Source organism: Mesoplodon bidens (assembly GCF_964165515.1).
Source record: "Mesoplodon bidens genome assembly, chromosome: 17".
NCBI classification, from domain to species: domain Eukaryota; kingdom Metazoa; phylum Chordata; class Mammalia; order Artiodactyla; family Ziphiidae; genus Mesoplodon; species Mesoplodon bidens.
In genome coordinates this window covers 23082314-23099974 of record NC_138174.1, presented here as the reverse complement: position 1 = coordinate 23099974, position 17661 = coordinate 23082314, and the positions used below count along the sequence as shown (strand labels likewise).

At 42.1% G+C, this 17661-nt stretch overlaps 1 protein-coding gene across 7 annotated transcripts in view; it reads right to left on the bottom strand.

The window, feature by feature from the left end:
* Positions 1 to 17661, bottom strand: part of ENOX1 (ecto-NOX disulfide-thiol exchanger 1) — a 332135-nt gene that overhangs the window by 240033 nt on the left and 74441 nt on the right. Inside the window, exon 1 of one of the 7 annotated variants that reach the window (XM_081214795.1) lies at positions 9660 to 9773. The exons of the other annotated variants lie outside the window; for them this stretch is intronic. The gene's annotated coding sequence lies outside the window, so the exon portion shown is untranslated. Of the gene's footprint in view, positions 1 to 9659; positions 9774 to 17661 lie in introns of those variants that run through there. 7 annotated transcript variants of the gene reach the window in all.

Genomic DNA, 17661 nt, shown 5'->3' with positions numbered 1-17661 from the left:
TGGAAATGCTCATAGTTTAAAACAATATAGAGTATTGTTAGATAGACATTACTTATGTTTTAACCCCATGATTTTTAAGCAACCGTTTAGGAATAAGGGAGACATTTCTGCTTCCTATAATGGTAAGTGAAGTAATTCAGACTAATTCTCCCACTGAGGAACAACCAGAAGAGCCTAATGTCTTTCATCAGTTTTATAAAATTCTCACTATTATCTCTTCAAACACAAAAGGATCACAAAGACATGCTTAAATTATGGTAGAGGATTACTAAGCAGGCTTCTAAGGAGAATGGGTCCTCTTACACTGATCTAGGAGACGGGTGGAATCTGCAAGTTTCGAGGCAGAGCAGAATTGCTCTGCAAAATGTGGTAAAAAAAGGGGCTTCCCTGGTGGCGCAGTGGTTAAGAATCCGCCTGCCAATGCAGGGGACACGGGTTTGAGCCCCGGTCCGGGAAGATCCCACATGCCGCAGAGCAACTAAGCCTGTGCGCCACAGCTACTGAGCCTGCACTCTAGAGCCCGCGTGCCACAACTACTGAGCCCGTGCACCACAACTACTGAAGCCCGCATGCCACAACTACTGAAGCCTGTGCGCCTAGAGCCCGTGCTCCACAACAAGAGAAGCCACCACTGCAGTGAGAAGCCCACACACTGCAACAAAGAGTAGCCCCTGCTTGCCGCAACTAGAGAAAGCCCGCGTGCAGCAATGAAGACCCAATGCAGCCAAAAATAAATAAATAAATAAATAGATTAAAAAAGAAATGTGATAAAAAAAAAAAAGAGAGAGAAAAAAAGGACACCAAGGCTAAGTGCTTTGAGGGGAAAGAAAGAAGGGATCTTTGGTAGCCACTCATGAGAAAAGGGGACTTCAGAGAAGAGAAATGACTACAGCGGACTTTGAGATGCTTCACTGGGAAATATACAGTGTAAACCTTTCCTCTGGGCCCTCTACAGAAATGTCAGCAAAGTCTATGTTGCTGCTGACTTCTTAGATGGGAGTGGTTTTTGGATGGTGGGTACCCTTTAGAGGAGAGAGCTTGAAGAGGGTTATAAGGAGGCAGCTGATAGCAGAGACTACCTAAGGTACTACGTGATAACACATGATGAAGTTTTCACGTCTGCTAAATATATAGGATGTTGGTTATTAATGATTGATGTCTTCTGATTAGTGTGAAATAAAAGGATTAAGGTTTTGAAGAAGAGATTTGAATTATATTAAAGTTTATGAGGAATTAGATTTTGTGGGGGAATTTCTGATGAAGAGAATTGTAAGGTAGGAATATTATATCAAATAAAGCTAGAGGGCTTCCCTGGTGGCGCAGTGGTTGAGAGTCCGCCTGCTGATGCAGGGGACACGGGTTCGTGCCCCGATCCCGGAGGATCCCGCGTGCCGCGGAGCGGCTGGGCCCGCGAGCCATGGCCGCGGAGCCTGTGTGTCCGGAGCCTGTGCTCCGCAACGGGAGAGGCCACAGCAGTGAGAGGCCCGCGTACAGCAAAAAAAAATAAAAAATAAAAATAAATAAATAAATAAATAAATAAAGCTAGAAAGATCCTACTCGGAAATGGACAGAAAAGTCACCTCTTGGAAACAGTATGGGCAGAGGATGGAACTGGGCTAAGATGGATTCAGGCAGTGCTGGACCCTGTAGTCCTTTCTATCAAAGCCATGAAATCAAAAGGTCTTCTTTAATACCTGACCTATGACCTTCTTTAATATCTTACTCACATGTTTATAAAACCACTGAACTCTTTTCAAAGGGGTCATGATGTGACACACCTCACAGCACAGTGCACCTGAGGGGACAAATGCCATTCCTGTTCTAAGTAGTTTTTAGTTTGCCCTTTAAGGCAAGAAGACAAAGGAGGTATGTATTCCCTCCTCTGTGTTCCCACAGTGCTCTGAACCTTTCTCTATACCAGCACTTGTAACTCCATATCCTAATTAGTTGTTTATGTCTATGTCCCTAATAAACAACATGCTTAGAATGATCATGGAAACTGGCCACTTTTGCATCCCTGCAGGGAGCAAGCATAGTACCTAGAATATGCCAGATGCTCAGCATACATATAAAATTATAATGTATTTATAAATTTAAAATGTATTTAAATCATCATATAAATTACGTATATAAAATCTTATATACACACACACGCACTCACACGCACGCACACACATACACACACACACGTATGTTTTTCAAATAAATTCAGGCACAGAAGGAAGGAAAGAAAGTAAAAAGGAAAATAAGAAAGGGAAAGAAGGAAGTAATAACGGAACAAAAAGACAAAATTCAGTTCCAGGGTCCAGTCTCAAAGGTTGGAGGTTTGGAAGCTAAAGAATACAAAAGGGAAAACTGCTGTTGGAAACTAGAACACAGACAAGTATCAAAGACAACTTTTTAAAAATGTTAGAATTTTCCAGATAAGCTCTTGGTGTGCTTCACAAGTCATTCTCCAAGATCTAAGATTCCACACCTCCCTGGTAACCAATGTAGGGTCATAAGCAGGTTACAGCGATGTTCTCCTTTTGTGAGACTTCTTCCCAGCTGCTCTTTGGAGAAGCTGAAATCTATAAATAACGGCATCGCCTGATCCATTAAGTGCTGCATTAGTGTAACAAAGGCATATACCTATAGTGCTAAAGAAGTGAAATCAGGGGAAGAAAGGAACAGTTTCAATTTGGCATGCACCACAGAGGATAAAAAGCAGGTCTGGCCATTTCTCAAACACAAAATGCCATTAAGGGTCTGTGATTACATCCTCCATTTTTCTACTTTGTCTAGTAGCCAATTTTAAACTACAGATCGTCATCCTTCCAGCTTAGGGAGGAAATGGTTACTGAATGGATGATAAAGTTTTACCCATGACATATCTGTCTTCGAAGAACTCAGTGTTGAAAGAGAAAAAGAGAGAATGAATATGAGAGAAACAGAAGGCCTCCCTCTGTAATGATGCAATCAAACAAAATAACCAACTTTGCCAAAGAGATAACTCAACCAGCATGGCAGGATAGCAGATAAAGCCAATTATCTTTTGATATAAAGAAAAATACTATTCGGCATTACATACGTAAGTGTAGAGAAATGACAGAGGTAAAATTATTTTGTTTTCAGGAACTCTTTGCTTTTAAAAAAAATTACATTTTATATTTCCAAATTGAAGAAAATAATAAAAGAGAAAGTTTGAGACCATAGGAGTAAAGTACTTCTCTTTCCATTAAAAACAGAAAAGAAAAGAAAATAGGACTGGAAGCTACTATGATAAAAATATGTAATTTCAAAGTCTTTGTAGAGACACCTTCCATACTTAGTATATTTCAGATTTTCTGAGAAGGGCGATATTATACTTGAAGACTGTTTATGAAACATGACATGGGTCAACTAATTCCCCTCATTAATGGATACCTATCAATCAGGACAAACACACCCAAGCTCATAGAACATCAAGATTCCAACCTGAGAGTTCATCACTTCTAACTTCTCCCAGATACAAAAGTCCCCAAAATGTTTCTGACAGGCAACTGTTTCAAAATAGCCTTAACAGTTCAAAAAGTCTCCCTGCAGCAAAGCCCTTATCCAGAAAACAGATAGCTGAGCTCCGTCTTTCAATCCTAGTTCTACAGTCATGTGTAGGCCTTGGGACTCCTCGAGCCCCTGAATAGGGACACTGAGGCATAACCGCCAAATAAGTAAGTCACAGACAAGTTTATTAAAATAAAAAGGACGTATCAGAGAATTCTTGCTTCCACTCAAACGACGAGTTTTTTCCTGCTGGCACCCTCTCTGTTCTCTTCCCTTCCCATTCAAAAAGTTCTACAGAATAGACAACGTAAACAGAAAGCTGGAACTACAAAAAAGCTACACTTGAAATGGTAAAACTACAGGCTGCCGATAGAGAGCAGCAGAGAGACCAGAGGAGGAGTCCTTTTGAGAAAGGGGGTAACGCCTCCGAAACAGACCTCAGGTGGATTTCTGGCTTCAAAGACACAGCCATCAGGAGAGGTAACCTCTATAAACCATGGATGGCGCCACAAATCAAAGAAGATTTTTCAATTAATGCATAGTGTATTAAGGCATATCATTCACATACTGGTCTTTTCAGCCACACTTATGTATAGAAAGTGATTTCTGTGAACATTATTATCTTCTTATGTAAGGGAAAACAGAGTATATTTAACTCTATAATTTGTGCTGTTTTGCATTCGTTTTTTTTTTTTTCATTACACACTCATTTTACACCTTGACCCAACCACGGAAAACATATTAAGCTACCACGTGGAACATTTTAATTGTAGTGGGTGAAAACCTGACCCTTAAATGGCTGCAAACTCTAGTAACTGAGTTATCTGTTTTCCAAAAAGCCCTGATTAGAGCTCTTTAATCTATGGAAATCTACCTGCAATAAAACCTGGATCAGACCCTGACCGGCCTGAGCTGGTTGCTCATCCTGTTTAATGTTTCTCACCGAGAACATATTAGTTACTCTTTAAACTAATGTGCTCTTAATGATGCCATTGCAACACGATGAATAAAGCATTAGCCCTGCAGCAGTTGATCGCCCCCTGAGCAGGACACCTCACCTCTAGTGTGTTACTGGGGACTGGAGACCTTGTTTTTTCTTCTCGAAATGAGCACGCACAGCCCTTGCCAATGCTCTGTAACCAGTGGGCAGGATAGTGGGGGTCCTGGGTTCCCTGGGATGGTTGGTCCTTTTTCCTCTTCAGGGAGTCAGAGATGGTGACATGGTGTTGGGCTAGTTGGGGGAGGGCTACTAGGGCACGAGTAATGCATATGCAGCGAGATATCCAGTTGGAAAATTCTAGGCTGGCAGGGAGCAGCCTGAGGAAATGGGGCAACTTTAGTTGATATTGGCTGTGTTTGGCAAGAGTCAAAAAGAGGGGGTGGGATAAATGCTGATGGGAAGGTTCCAGCACTGAAGACAAGGTTGAAGGTCACTGTAAAACACTGCTGCTATAACCGTAACTCCTTCCCTTCCTTCCCTCCTCCCCCCCCACCTCTCTCTCTTTCTCTCTCTCTCTCCTCCCACAGAAAGGTGTAAATGTGCTGCTCCACCCCACCTCCTCCCATGAACACTCATACTCCCTGACACTCAGTGCTATCTGCCCCTTAAGCATGTCTTAATAGAAGCCCTTCCTCTGTACAAGGGGATGGCATTTGGAGGACTAAGCTCCTCAAATGGAATCTCTTTCTCTACTCCTATCTTCCACATTAAAAATCCATCCAGCCCTGGGAAAGTCACCTACTTTTCTAACTACGGCTGTGTTACCAACAAGGCACTAAAGGCACCGAGGTCTACGATAATGTTGGAGAACTGAAAATGGTTTGTGTCAACCTGCAGTGAAATGCACATGATCAAAAGCAAATAGTTAATTAATGAAATACCTATGCATTTTGTATTATGACAACTTCTCTAATTAGCAAAGTTAATATCCATATAGACATCGTTTGAGCTAGAAATCATTTGTAAGTGGGGCTGTGTCGCACTGGAAAAAGTCTCTGAGCCCGCACGGTTATGGAGGAGTCAGAGCTGGCTGTAAATGAAATGAGCAACTTGTAGGAAAATAATTTCAAAAGCAGAATTATAAAAACCCTGCCCGGGACTTCCCTGGTGGTCCAGCGGTTAAGAATCCACGCTTCCACTGCAGCGGGTGCAGGTTCGATCCCTGGTCGGGGAAGTAAGATCCCACATGCTGCTCAGCATGGCCAAAAAAAAAAAAAATCCTGTCCAAAAGTCCTATAGACAAAATTATATTGAATGTCACATGTGAGTGCATTTCGTATGTTTGATACGATGTGGGGTGAGGCCTCCAGAAGAAAGTTGCTGGTGCCTGGAGACTGAGAAGTTTTAAGTGGCTGTTTTGAGGTGCCATCTGGCCCCTTCCTGCCTATTGCGTGTGAGACAAACAAAGATCCATCTCCCCTCCAACTCGCCAAACTCAAGTTCAAGATCCAATGCCATCCCCAGTTATTTATTCACAGATTACTTACATATTACCGGTGGTGATGGCGGGGGGCAAGCAAAAACTGACCCTAAAGAAGACAGGTATGAGAGAAAAACATCTGGTGCTGAAAGTAATTTCATGTGAGCTGAGAGTAATCATATTTATTTATGGTTTTATTATGTATAAAAAAAAAGAACTTATGCTGAATGTGCTTTGTGGAAATTACAGTATATTGCTATTGCTACCATGGTTTATTATTTTCACAACTAGATGGCTTAAACCCAACCTAAACAAGTATTTTAAAAGAATTCCCGCTAGCATTATCACGTTTTCCCCTTTCTAGTCTTAATGAAAAAGATCATCTGCTATTCAAGAACTCTGACGTTCTTGTTCTTGTCCATTTCTAAATTTTATGGCTTATTATGAGACAATGTTTACTGTAAAATGATGACTAAGAAAATAAGCAGCAACTAGTGGTGGTTAAGCAGTGCAGGGTATGAGGGGATGGCACTTGAGAACCACGTGGCTCAGGCCCTGGCCCATTAATGCAATCACGATAATGATTTTATTACTTGCACGATGAAGCAGACGTGTGTTCATGAGCTTATCCAGCACGTCAATCTGACACAATCTCTACAACACAAAGAGTTTTATTAATTATTAATAAGCTAAAAATAGGGTAGATAAAACCGTGAGATACATAATCAACATGAAAACTAAGTGTAGCATCATTTCCAGGCTTCCCACAGAAAAATCTCCTAATACTAAACCCTTACTTTAATAGGAGACACCATCTTCATTCAAACACGCTCCCCAAACACTTGCTACCCTTCCTATTTACCAGATAATTCAACTGCCCTTTTTCTGAGTAGTGAGATTTGCATGGAAATGCAGTGACGCAGTTCCTTTCGATCTGAGAATAAACATCCATATACGTCAGGTAGATGGAAACTAATCTTCTTATAAGGACATTTTTATTTTAAAGGCATTTTTTTTACTAATACTAATGCTTGGAATGAGTTTAAAAAAAAAAAAAAAAGCTGAAGTCTATAAAGTGAAAGGAGAGTCATTCCCTCAGCCCTCCCCCAGAGGCACCCAGTGGGAAAACAGCTTACTATATAACAGTCCCACATCTTTGATTTCATGAAAACTCACAACAACCTATGTGACAGATGTTATTAGCACTTTTTTGCAAAAGAAGAAAAGCTAAGTTTCAGAAAATTAACACCGGCCCATTTACCCCAGGTCACAATGCTAAGGACTGGCAGAGCCCAGGGTTTAGTTTGTCTTAGCCTGGACCTCTACTGTTATAGATTTGGGGAACTTTTCTCCAACAAAGAGCCCGACTAGGAGGTCCCTCTTGGTTTGACTGGAGGAGTCTGGGGTAAAGGGTTAGTTCGTCCCCCAGGGATGCATTCACTCAGTAGATCTTTATTACATGCTTACTGTATGTGGGTCACTGTGCTTGAGATTAGGAATATAGTGGTGAGCAAGACACAGACCCCGTCTCCAAAAAGTCTGCAAAGTAAGACATGCTAGTAGATGAACAAATACAACAAAACAGAAACAAAGTCACAGATGTAGAGAACAAATTAGTGGTTAGCAGTGGGGAGAGGGAAGGGGATTAAGAGTACAAACTACTAGGTATAAAATAAATAAGATACAGTACCAGTACAGGGAATAGAGCCAATATTTTATAATTACTTTATATGGAGTATAACATACAAAAATATTGACTATGCTGTACACCTGAAACTACCATAATAAGTCCACTATAGTTCAACTGAAAAAAAAAAATTAGCAAACTTGCTTGCTGCAGTGTGGCAAACTAGATACTCTTCAGAGCCTGCCTATTGTAAGAAAACAACAACAACTGGATTCTGGATATAACTACTTATTAATGGATTGTTAGTCTTGAAGGAAGGAAGGAAAAAATCTCTAAGATTCTTTGCTTCCCCGCCTACCATTCTCCTCCTTCCCCCACTGCCCAAAAAAGAGAAAGACAAGTAGGCTGAAATCAGGAGTTGCTGGAGCAGTAGGCAAACATGAAGCCAGAGATGCTTGGAGGGAAAAATGCCAGCATTGGCACCCTGTCAGGAGACAGCCTGTCGTGGTGAAGTAGAACCAGGGTCTGAGTATCCCTTGGTCATCAGGACCTGGAAGCCTTGTTGTGTCTTTGCACGGCCCTCACCCCACACCCCATTCAGCCATCCTGACCCTTCTACTTCAGTTGTAAAAGTAGACAGGGGAAAGAATCTGAGCCCATCAGCAGAAACGTCTGCTGGAAAACATCTGAAGACCCAGGCTTTATGGAGGAGCACATTTTTCTTAGAATATTCATTGTGCGTCTAGAGAAACAGAGGTGGGGAACATATGCATAAGATGTCTACCTAGGGATGATCGACAGTCTGAGGGTTTTAATGGGTTAGGTTTTATCAGACAACCTCACAGATGCTTTAGCCCCATGTCGGGCTTAATTTTGTCCAAATACATATCATGAGGGTCAATCTGTGGTCTGAGCTGAGAGCTTGGTGTAAGTATCATCGCCATCGAGGCTTGCCTAGAACCACTATCCCTGTGTAGACAACTTCTATTGGAATCTCCAGTTTACCAACACTCCCACCACATTTCTGCCACCTAACGAACTACGATAGTGAGAGATAAAGAGGGCGAGATGGAAAGGCTGGTCAGGGCCATATGAGTGGGACGGCTGGGAGGTAGAGTCAGGTGACTACCCCTCTTTTCCTTTTCCTCACCCGCTTTGTCCTAGCACCCCTTTCCATCCTACCTCTCTTACTTCACAAGCTATCGCATTCCGCTGGCAGCTGGCAGCCAGGCTGGCCCGGAGTTCAAGCCTGCTTTCTGCCTTCCACCATGAAGGAGAGCTACAGGAAGTAGGAAATGGGGGTACCTCAGGGCCGGGTAAAGCTGGGAGCTGAGTGAACCAGAAATCCCAACTTCTAATTCCTCTCCCAGGGGACTGGCTACTGGAGGGGCTGGAAGCACAAGGGTCTGTGTTACTGTGTGATGTACACTTGAGTCCAGCTCCCACTGCGTGCTTATCAGGATCAGCACCATTGTGGCAGTCACTTTTTTGTTCCCAGTGAAGATAGCCTTAAACCCTGAGAGCTGGTCTGGGGACCCCCTTTGTGCCTCTCCTGTAAAAACACGCACAGCAGTTTGCCAGCACAATTTGTACATCACAAGAGAGCTCTCATCACAAGTTCACCCCGGGCCAGTTCCCTGAGCTTCTCCACTGTATGCCTTCACTCCGCATCTCACGAGTTACGTGAGGGGCTAACGCATAATGCCTCTTGGAGGAACTGAAAGAAACGAAGCATTACTGGCAACACGGTGAGACTTTTTGATGGTTAAAATCCAGATCCCTTTAGATAGGTTCCCATAGAGGAATTCTTTGGATTACAAACCAGCAGCAAAACCTCCACCAATGACAATTCTGTGAGCGCATCTTCACACCAACTACCCCGCCCCCCGAAAAGTCCACATTCTGGTCTCCGTGGTTTTTTTCCGTCAGTAGTTTGGCTTGATTCACTGTTGGTTCACATGACACCAGAATAATAAGCTAGGTGGTTGGAGGCTGTGAGTGGCAGGGTTTGGCAGTAGCATCACTGTTTTGGTCTGTAAACTCCTGTGGTCCAGGAGATCAAACGTGGGAGAAGCGTGTAGTATTATCACCTTGATGACTTAATCCATTAAACGAAATTCAGAACAATGGCCAACAGCGGCAGGGATCTTTTGGCTGTGTTATCTGCCGTTGGATCACACACTCGGGAACCAGGGAGATGACTAGGCCATTTGACGCAGGGCAGCAAACTAAAGAGAAGATGTGAGTTAATACTGAAAAGTGATGCAGGATAAAGTACAGGTTATATTCTTCCAGTCAGAGTTGCACTGAGCTCAAATTGTTCCTGAATTTGCAAGCTTCTTGCTGAGTTAAATTACAAAAATAAGTTCATATGAGGAGAAAAGGTGATTTCTGAAATATATTAAGTGTAATACAATGGTTGTGAATTTACATATGAAATCCAGAAAAGTGTTTTTCCTCCATGCCACGTGATCACAGTTTTGTTATGTACAGTTACACAGTCTTATTTTATATTCTCCACTAGTTTCCTTTTTTGCTTTTTTTAAAAAAAATTAATTTACTTTTTTAATAGTTTTTAAATATATTTTCTTATTACTTTTCATTCTTTCTTTTTTCTTTTTGGCCATGCCATGCAGCTTACAGGATCTTACTTCCCCAACCAGGGATTGACCCCAGACCCACTCAGTGAAAGCACCGAGTCCAAACCACTGGACCACTAGGGAATTCCCTGCCATTAGTTTTCTAGTTATGTGCATATTCTTGACCCAAATCAATGAAAGCACATGAAGTATAAGCAATAGGGGCCCCACATGGAGATTAACCAAGACACTGAACTGCAGAGTATTGCTTGTCTTGTCCACTGCAGCAAACAACATGCCCAATATTAAGAAGTGATACATGACTCAGGTCTCGCTAATGAGGGTGGAGGGGCGTTAGAACCAGAACAGAGAAGAAGCTAAGCCAACAGCCTACTCTTCGGTTTCCTCCATTTTCCAAAAAGCAAAACAACCAAACAACCGGCCAGCTATTAGTTAATACCACATTTAAAGATTGCTGAGAGGCAGAACTTTAGAGCAGTAACATGATGCTGAGGTTAACAGAATATGGTCTGCCCTGTCCATTTACCTACATTATACTGAAACTAAATCCGGAAACCGCAGCATATTTGGTCAGAAGGTCTTTCTAGTTATATTCATAATTTCTACCTCCCCCCACCCCCGCTTTTTGTTCTTCAGAGAACACCTTCATAGAGAGGGGTGTTTTAAAATTCTGATCAGAATTGGCAGTGGGAAAAGAGCTGGGGAAATAATGGAGACTCCAGTACTTAATGGACACGTTTATAAACCCTATGAATTTTTAACAAAGGAACAATATCCACAATTAGATGTGAAATGAGCCTTTCTTTCTGGGCGTGCTTATGTTAAGTAGATTGTGAGTGTATTTTACTTTATATTTAGTAAACGATACCAAGTGAAAAAAAAATCACGATTTAACAGAAAATGAAAGCAAATTGTTGATTGTTCCCACATCTTTTTTCTTCTTCTAGATTTTCAGAAGTGTGGTGGTTTTCAAATTGTATTTCATTTTATTTAAATGCCACATATATGCCAAAGAACTCAGCAGTACAGAGAGTCATCTTCCAACACTCCTGATCTAAAGCTGTCTTTTTGCATTATATGGGTAAGTTTTTGTTTGTTTTCAACTATAAAAAAAAAATTTCCAAATGTAAAACTTTGGGGAGAAAGACAGTAAGCTTTCCCATTTGCAAACAAAGCCATCTCAAAAATTGAATAGTGTAGAAGAAAACAGTGAGGAGATGGCTATTTAATTTGCATTTTGAGACCAAAGCTTAACTCTTATCTTCATATGGCTTGAATTTCTAGCATCACAGAAGCATACACAGCTTCCCTTTGCCCTTGGATGGCCTCCAAGGTCCTTCAGGTTCTGCCTTCTGGTCACCTCTGCCGCCTCATTTCCTACAGCCCCCCTTCTCCCGGGGATCCCAGGACACGGGCCTTGTTACTGTTCCCTGAGTCTGCCAAGCAGGATCCTCTCAGTGACTCGGCACCCGTGGTTCCTCCAGATGCCTGGACATCTGCCCTTTTCTAGCCCCTTAGTCTCTTCTCTACTGAAACATCACCCTCTGCAGAGAGGCCGTCCCTGACTTACCCAAAATAGTAACTTCAGTTCCCTTCTGTCCTTCCACCAGCTGTATTTTTCTCCATAGGATTTCTCAGTATATGAGGTTATATTACATAACTATTTCTTTGACAAGCTGGTGTTCCATAAGGGCAAGCTGACTTTTAAAAATTGTTTATGTTTTTCCTGCTAAATCACCATCAACCAAAACAGCGTCTGGTACACAGCAGACATGCGTTCTCCCTTCCCCCCGCACAAATGCACTGAATAAGTAGAATGAGTGCGTATGTCTGTGTACGTGTGTGTGTACATATATATACATATATATACGTACTGCATTAGTTTTTTGGGTTTTTTTTATCGTTTCTATTTCCTGATGCTTTAACCTCTGGGCCCTTCCTGACACTGGAGGGGCTGCCTCTCCCAGGGCTGGTCAATTCCTAAAGACAGCAAACAACTGGAGCATAATCTGCAAATGCGAGCTAGCCAATCCAGAGCTCATACCCTCAACAGACTCCACTATCCCCCTGCCCTAATCACCCCAGGGCTAGGCGCCGGACAACTAAAGACAGCCCCTGTGCCTCAGAACCCGATGAAATGATTCAAACTAGCCAATCCCACACGTGCTCACCCTGCTTCAGCGTTCCTTCTCTCAGAAACTATCATGAAGCCTCTTGCCCACTTTCTTCCCTTGCTCCTTCCGCATCCTGACCGACCCTGGTGGCTCCCCCTGTGCCCACCCACCTCCTGGGGTGGCACGCATACTCTCTCCTCTTAGGAAATGTGAGTGACACACTATCTTTTCAATGGCAGCCTTCTCCTGATCTCTTGGCTTCACCATACCTGAATAATACTAAAATCTACATTTTAAAATGCACACATACAAATTTGTTGAATGACTCATACAAGTGAAGTCTACTGCATCTTCAAGGAACATGATATATAATCATCACCAGGAGTTATGGTGTCCTTGGACTCACGATAAATAAAATAACGGTACCATTTTAAAGATATGTGGGTAATTTGGCCCTCATCTTGGCTCTGAGATTAACTTATGGATTGACTGTTTTTGTGGTTATTATTGCTGGTGTCTATTCGACCTCCAAAGCTCTTTTTTGGACTAGGGACCATCAATGCAAGGGAGCAGCCCTGCCAGGTTCTTTCTGCCACAGACACAAACAGTTAACACTGGATACCAAATGCCAATAAACTGCCAAAACACATACAAACTTATTCTCTTCAAATATAAGGAAATAATTAGTCCTGCCCATACTTTCCTAAATTACACTGAGCTCTAAAAGTAATGAGGACACGTTTCTACAGCTGAAGCACTCTGAGTTTTTCCAACACATGAGCACAAAGTTGTTTTCTTTTCATTCCAAGAAAATATAGTTCATGCTGTTCCAGGGCCCAGTGCTCAGATGTCTCCATGTTCCCTGCTGGAACACACCTCGGGCAGGGCTAAGCCTGGGCCTGCAGGCATGGCAGCCATGGAAACTGATCCTGGGAAACTGACCTTTGATTCACCCTCCCAGTAAGCGCTGGGGAATCTGCCGGGTGTTACCCGCCTTACCCACCTGCTAAGGAGGAGAGCCCAAGGCTGGAGTCTTCAGCACCGTAGGGACGGGCCAGAAAGATAGAAAGACGTCCGCAGGAATGGCCAGGGGAGCTTCTGGAATGAACTGAAGGGAACTTCAACCCCGGCAGTTGCTGCCTTTGGCAGGAGAGCCCTCTCTGGGATTTGACAGCCTGGGAAGCTTGACTCTCTAAGGGGGAGACAGCCATGGAGTCTCACACCCCATGCAGCTGTCTGCGTGCAAATTCACACCTCCTGCACTTGCATTACACAGCTCTTTCCAACTGTGGTCCGCCTGCAGACAACTGCATACTCCCAAACAGAAATGCTACCTGACCTTAATTAAGGTATTAATCATCATAACAGAGTAATCTGCAGAAAACTTCAGAAGGGTCATAAAACCCTGCTCATGTGCTTTGAAAACATGTTTGTCAAATAAACGCGAGGATTAAGAATTTACATCGGAGGAGTCCGGAGCGCCCTCTCTGGTCCACCGGCTTTCCTTTCCCACTGGTGGCGCACTCAGCCCCCTACCCGTCCTCAGGGACGGCTTCTCCCCTGTGATCCCTGCTCTTCCCTCTCTTGTCTGTGCATCCTTCCTTCCAGCTTCACATCCTGGCGCCCCTCCTCTGAGAAACCTTACAAGATCAACTCTTAACAATGGCTTGCTCCCTCCAGCTCCAGAGTTCCTCCAGGGTGATATGTTCCTCCGGTATTATATCCAGAGATTTAATGTGACTCATGAAACCATCATTTTAAATTTTGAATAGTTATGTTTACTTTAAGCTACGAGAAATGGATGTTTTTGTGGATTTAAAAAAGCCAAATATCGGCAGCTTCATATAGTTCAACTTAATGTGTATCAGGAAAAAAAATGTATTAGAAGAAAACCATGTGATTTTGCAGATATTATTACTTAGGAAGAAGCTTAAATAGATACTTTTTGAGTCGTATCTAAACAAAAAATTAAATAAATGCTCTGATGATCCAGACATGGCAAAAATTGTTAAGCTGGTATCCACCATCAAACTGAGGAACAAATGCATTTTGACAACCAGTGTTCCATATGCCCCTCTGGCCATTTAACATGCCCGATTTTTGTGGGTGTATATGGTTATTTTCTTTGTGTGTCTGTGTTTGTGTTTTCTCTCCAACTAGTTTCCCGGGCATGTAAAGGCAGAGAGCAATTTGAATGATCAACCTCTTAGCACAGTACCTTCTACACAGCAGACCGACCTATGAGCAGGATTTTCCTGGTCACTTATGAGGATGCTATCTCACCAGGAAACACCGTTTGTTTTCCCTCCTATTATTCTAAAGCTAGAAACTGATGGGCCATGCTGTTCTGGCCAGGAAGCCTGAGACCTGGAACAATGTACAACTCAGGACTCTTAGTAGCACTGCTTGTTAGAAACTGCCAAGAAGTGTTAAGAGGCAGTGTGGTCTGCTGGACAGAACACAGTTGACCACCTGGACTCTCTGTTTAGCGGCACAATATGCACGGTCCCCTCTGCTTCCCAGTCCCAACAGACAGGACCACAAGCAGCTGGGAGAGGACAGACTACAGGAAGCCACCTCCTCCTGTGACATTCTCCTGGCCCCTGACCTCTCTGCCCAGCTACTGAGCACTGCAACCAGCATCAGTTTCAGTTAAATACCGTCCTTTAAAAAATGAAGCCTGCATTTGCAGCAACATGGATGGACCTAGGGATTGTCATACTGAGTAAGTCAGGCAGAGAAGGACAAATATCATATGATATCGTTTATATGTGGGTACAAATGAACTTATTTACAAAACAGAAATAGAGTCATAGATGTAGAAAACAAACTTATGGTTACCAAGGGGGAAAGTGGGGGAGGGATTGGGAGACTGGGATTGACATATACACACTACTATATATAAAGCAGATAACTAATAAGGACCTACTGTATAGCACAGGGAACTCTACTGAGTACTCTGTCATGGCTTATACGGGAAAAGAATCTTAAAAAGAGTAGATATATGTATATGAATAACTGATTCACTTTGCTGTAGACTTGAAACTAACACAACATTGTAAATCAACTATACTCCAATAAAAATTTTTTAAAAAATGATGCCTGGGTGTTTTGAAATGTGTGGGGAGAATTATGACTCACATACTTTAAAACATGAACTAATGTCACTCGTACATTATTCATTTCATTTCTCTTTTAAACACATATGATTTATATATTTCATTTCTCTTTTAAACACATATAAAATATTATGTGCAGTTGGTATTTTGAAGGCTCTTGTAACTTAGCTTTTATATTAAATCCAGTGTTTAAGAAAAAAAAAATTCTGCCTACTAACCCATCTTTACAACCATGCACAGCACAGAATGATGTGTCTCTATAGTACCTAGGAGGTCAGTCACTAGATGTCACAATCAGTAATATTAAAGAAAAAAAGTTATTGTAGAAATGCGTTGTAAGGAGACAGAAGAGATGTTATTTTCTTCTGGGGTGCCAGGGAAGTACCGCAGACAAGAAAAATATAGGCTGAGTCACGAAGGATAAAAAATACTTCAATAGGGAGAGAGAGAGGGAAAGTAAGCAGGCGGCTCAGGAAGGGAAAGGTAAACGCTGATGTGTGAAATCAGAGTGGGAGAGGCCACTGAAAGGACAAAGCTGCCTCTCTCTTCACTACTGTACACTGAAGTGAAGTCATTCAGATTACATTGGTCTCTGTATCCATATAATGACAGGGGTAGTTTTTATTCTCTAAGATGTTGCTTTGAGGAAAATGTCAAGGGATTTGAATGCATGCTTCCTAAGTAAAACATTTTCCTACATAAAGATGCTAGCTTATCAACTAGAAAACTAAAGTGAGGTGTTTTTTTTTTTTATAAAAGATAGACTGAAAAGATTAGGAAAGTCTTGACAATATAAACATGCATTTACTCCCCAACTCATGAAATACTGAAACTAGGGTTTTACTGCTCAAAAGCGTAAAAGAGATCATTTTAGTAGAAAGAAAATAATGCACTTTTTTTTTTTTTTTTTTTTTTGGCGGTACGCAGGCCTCTCACTGCTGTGGCCTCTCCCGTTGCGGAGCACAGGCTCCGGATGCGCAGGCTCAGCGGCCATGGCTCACGGGCCCAGCCGCTCCACAGCATGTGGGATCTTCCCGGACCGGGGCACGAACCCGTGTCCCCTGCATCGGCAGGTGGACTCTCAACCACTGCGCCACCAGGGAAGCCCAATAATGCACATTTTTTTATAGCATAGAGAGTAATCTCAGAATTCATTAACCAAGGGACCGAAAAAATACACACAATATTATAGATTTTAAGAGAGTTTTAAATAAACTCATGGAGAGCAGATTACCAATGGTTTAATTAAACTAGGTTAAGAGTGGCAGGAGTCTGTTCTTAAACTTTGAGGCCAGGAAAGAACTATATAATAGCCTTAATATTGACTAGCTGCAAAAAAAGTCAATAACAACATGAAGATGACTGGACTCTTAGAAGAAAGTTACTATACCAGCCTGGATTCCATAATAGTGAGGATAGAGAACATTAATTCTAATCAGATCCACACCATTGACTTAGGAGAAACATTTTAAAACACCAGCAAAAAGATAAGTATAATATGAACACAGAGATGTCGGCTCTAATTTAAAAGAGATTCTGAAAAATAAGATTTTGATCACATAACTATATAGTCATAATCCTAGTGAAAGAAAAGGGGATGCCATTATAGAATTCACCATGTCTTTACAAGAACTCTGATGAATTCTGATTCTACAAGGATGAGAAATAAATGGAAGCAATGACACAAAGTAGAGACAATCATAAAAGTGTCAGAAGATTCCTTAGGAGAACACTGGAGAGGCCTAAATCCAGAAGGACTGGGATTGAACATTTTGAAAAACAACCAAAGGTAGTACACAGAATATGTTTCAAAATATCTGAAGAGGAGGAACAAGGAAAAATCGAAATATTTTGGGGGAAGGTCATTAACAATAAACAACAAAGATCACAGAATTGTTCAGTTCCCCTTTTGTGAGTTTCCTTCTGCGAGCAAAATAATCCACACATGCAAGCAAAATAATTCATAAATTGGGAAGTTATAATAAACAATGCAAGCATGGAATGACAGCCTGAGGTGGTGGTGGGAGAGGGGAGAGGAAAGGCATTAGGTGAGCCTCAGATATTCTCAATATAATCCTGCAATCCCACTCCTGGGCTTATACCCAGAGAAAAACATGGCCCAAAACGATGCATGCACCCCAATGTTTATTGCAGCGCTGTTTACAATAGCTAAGACATGGAAGCAACCTAAATGTCCATTGACAGATGAATGCATAAAGAAGATGTGATACACACACACACACACACACACACACACAC